The sequence below is a fragment of the Orcinus orca genome, chromosome 10, assembly GCF_937001465.1.
Source record: "Orcinus orca chromosome 10, mOrcOrc1.1, whole genome shotgun sequence".
NCBI lineage: Eukaryota > Metazoa > Chordata > Mammalia > Artiodactyla > Delphinidae > Orcinus > Orcinus orca.
In genome coordinates, this window is record NC_064568.1 from 4059588 (window position 1) to 4063525 (window position 3938).

The 3938-nt window shown below is 44.4% G+C and overlaps 1 long non-coding RNA gene across 1 annotated transcript in view; it reads right to left on the reverse strand.

Moving 5' to 3' along the window:
• The window catches only part of LOC125965624 (uncharacterized), a 189486-nt gene that overhangs the window by 78840 nt on the left and 106708 nt on the right, over nucleotides 1–3938 (reverse strand). The gene's annotated exons all lie outside the window — the stretch shown is intronic.

The following is a 3938-nucleotide window of genomic DNA, read 5'->3' on the forward strand; positions in this document are numbered from 1 at the left end:
AGGAAATAATTCAGGAGAGCTGAGTTTGAACACCAAGTCGGCTAGTAACTTTCTGTTCAACCTCAAATATGTCAGTTTTGCTCTCTCAACTTCTCCAGTTTTAAAGTGAAGGGTTAGAACTAAGCAAGTTCTAACATTGACTTAAAAAAAAAAAACAAAATTAAAAACCTGACTTGCAAAAAGGAAAAAAAAAAAGATTTTGGGATCCACTCCTTTCTAGTTTAGCCACTTGAGAGCTCTGGACCTCAATTTCTTGAAAAGCAAAAGGTGGATGAGATGCATTTCCTACTGATCTGAGAACGTTCTCCTTCACTTTTGAAGGATAATTTTGCCAGATATAGAATTCTAGGTTGGGGGTTGGGAGGCATCTTTCAACACTTTATTTCACTCCACTCTCCTCTTGCATGGTTTCTGATGAGTAGTCAGCTCTCTTTTTTCCACTATAGGTAAGATGGTTTTTTCTTCTGGTTTCTTTCAAGATTTTATTTGTCTTTGGTTTATAGAGTTTGAATAAGATATACCTAGGTGTATATTTTTGGTATTTATACTGCTTGGTGTTCTCTGAGCTTCCTGGACCTGTGGTGTAGTGACTGTCATTAATTTTGGAAAGTTCTTGACCATTATTACTTTAAATATTTTTCTTTAGTCTCTCATTTTTTTTCTCCTTCTGGTATTCCAATTATGCATGTTTTACCTCTTCTGAAATTGTCCCATAGTTCTTGGATGTTCTATTCGGTGTTTTTGTTGTTTTTCATTCTTTTTTCCCTCTGCTTTGCAGTAGGGAAGTTTCTATTGACCTATCTCCAGACTCACTGATTCTTTCCTTGGCTGTGTCAACTGATGAGCTCATCAGAGGCATTGTTTGTTAGTCTTTTTTATTTCTAGCATTTCCTTTCAATCTTTCTTAGAGTTTCCTTATCTCTGCTGACATTACCCATCTGTTCTTGCATATTATTTACTTTTACCACTGGACTCTTTAACATATTAATCATTTAGTTTTCTATCTGATAACACCAACATCTGTGTAATATCTGAATCTGGTTCTGATATGTGCTTTGTCTTATCAGACTGTGGGGTTTTCCCTTACCTTTTTTAGCACACTTAAAATTTTTTGTTGGAAGTGAGACATTATTGGCTGTATTAGGTAATAGGAACTGAGGTAAATAAGCCTCTACTATGAGGGGTTATGTTATTCTGGCTAGAAGTAGAGCTGTGTTTGTTTGCTGTAGCTGTAGGCCCCAGAGGCTTCAAATTCCTCTAGTGTCTGTTTTTGTCTCTCTTGACTTTGGGCTTCCCTAGAGTCTGTGTTTTGTAGCTCTTTTAGCTGTAATGCATCCTTATACTGGAGTTCTGTTGGTGTGGTAGTAAGGTGTGGTAGCAGGGAAGCATTCTGTAATTTTATGGTGAAATTTCAGTATTTTAGTGGGTCTGTGTCCTTGGGCTATGACCTTCCTGTCTCTGAATCCCCCTCTGTGATAAAGAATAAGAAATATGTTTGGTCTTTGTTCCCAGCTCCTGGCCAGAGCTCCTAAAACTCTTATAATTTCCTTAATGATAAGAGTGATAGGAGCTTCTTTTGTCATATCTAATTTTTGTCCCTGTTCCTGAAACAGCTCTGGAAAGATGAAGGTGAAAGGAGTGGCTTTTGTTATTCATAACAAGCCCCTTTCAACCTCTGACCTCCAGGAAGGTAAGGGGCTAAGGGTTGAGTTAATCGCTAATGGCCAAAAGATTCAATCAATCACGCCTATGTAATAAAGCCTTCATTATAAAAACCCTAATTTAGGGAGTTGGAGAGCTTCCAAGTTGGTGAACACACCATGGTGCTGGAGAGTGATGTGCCCAGAGGGGGGCATGGGAGCTCCACACCCCTTCCTATACCTTGCCCTATGCATCTCTTCCGTCTGGCTGTTCCTAAGTTGTCTTCTTTTACAATAAACCAATAATCTAGTAAGTGAACTGTTTCCCTGAGTTCTGTGAGCCATTATAGCAAATTATCGAAACCAAGGAGTTGTAGAAACCCCTGATTCATAGAAAGTCAGAAGTACCCGAGGCCCGCACTTGTGATTGGCATCTGAAGTGGAGGGGCAGTCTTGGTGGACTGAGCCCTTAACGTGTGGGATCTGATGGTAACTCCAGGTAGACAGTGTCAGAATTGAACTGAATTGTTGGACACCCAGCTGGTGTTGGAGAATTGGTCGTTGTGGAAACCCCACCCGTCCCGTATTGGGCTTCCCTGGTGGCGCAGTGGTTGAGAGTCCGCCTGCCGATGCAGGGGACACGGGTTCGTGCCCCGGTCCGGGAAGATCCCATGTGCCGCAGAGCGGCTGGGCCCGTGAGCCATGGCTGCTGAGCCTTCGCGTCCGGAGCCTGTGCTCCGCGACGGGAGAGGCCACAGCAGTGAGGCCCGCGTACCGCAAAAAACAAAAACAAAAACCCCGTATTTAGTGTCAGAAGAGTGTGTGAGTAGAATGTATAGAAAAACATGAGTTTTCAATTTTACCCTCCCCACACTTGGATGAGACAGGAAGGCTAGAGGGGACTAGTGTGAAATGCCCTTCCCCACGTGGGGTTAGACTCTGGTAAACCTCCCAGCCCCCCAACAGGCCTTTGTTATGGAGAATGCTGAGTTTATTTTACAAAGGTAACTCTTCCCCCTTTCCCTGCCAAAGCAATTAGCTATGAAAACCAGGTGGGGTTCCAGGATGTAAAACCCGAGAGTGTGGGGTGTCCTTAGGCTGACCCCCAGGGGTTTCTTACTCCCATGCTAGTCCACACTCAGCCTCCAGCAATTCAGCGAGTTTTCCTAGCAGCTCTGGCTCCAGTGGCTTCTGCTTCAGGTAAGCAGATCTTGGCTGCGATTCTGCATTCACCTCTCCACATTTCTAGGTGGCAGTAGGCCCTGCAAACTCAGTTCTCTGATGGATCCAAAGAGTCACTGACTTTCAGTTTGCCCAGCTTTTCCTTGCGGTAAGGACAGGAGTGACAACTGCCAAACTCTTTGTATGCCTGAGCTGAAGCCAGAAGTCCTTTCTGAAGTATTTTTTAAAACCATGCTAGGCTACTGAAGAGTTTTAGTCAGAAGAGCTTTTGACCTTAAAGTTCAGAGGAGGTGCTTCCTATGGATGAAATATCCTACCCCATGTGAGAAACCTGAGTGTCCATACACGAAGCAGGCCAGGGCAGCTTGGGTTTTGGAGGCAGACAGACCTGGGCTGGAATCCCAGCGGTGTAACCCTGAGCAGGCTTAACCTCACCACACTCATTTTTTCATCTGTAAACTGGAGCTGTTGAGAGGATTAAATGAGGTACGCATACATAATACTTGGCATTCTGTCTGACCCAGAGTGAGCGCCAAATATTACCTCCTCCTGGTTTAGTCCTGGGAGGTCTCAAAGGTCCAAGTGATGGCAATATCAGAGATCCACTCAGCAGCTTCCAATCTCTTTCCCCGTCGCCCACTTCCGCTACCTTTGGGCCACAAACCTTGCTTGAGCACTCCCACTGTACCTGACCCACGTGGAACCCTCCTTGCTACATAGGGCAAGCGAGTGAGGCAGACTGGGCTTTAAATCCTCCTTCCACCACTGACTGGCTTTTTGACCCCAGCCAGGCTCATCTCTCTCAACCAGTTTCTTCATCTGTCAGCTGAACACCTGATTAACCACCTCAAAGGGTTTTGCACGACACCTGCCAAAGACAGTTCATTTAATCAACACTGCAGGAATAACTAAAGATAAGGACAGAACTTGAACCCATACTTAACCCCTGTTAAGAGCCCAGTGACCTTGATTTTGTCCGGAGGCCTTAACCACACAGGTAACACAGGAGCTGGGCTGTCTTCTGATACTCAGAAGTTATTAAGAAAGGAGCGGAGAGATGTTATCTGGTAATTCTTACTCGCAACATGTGTGCACATACTCACACACACCCCCAAC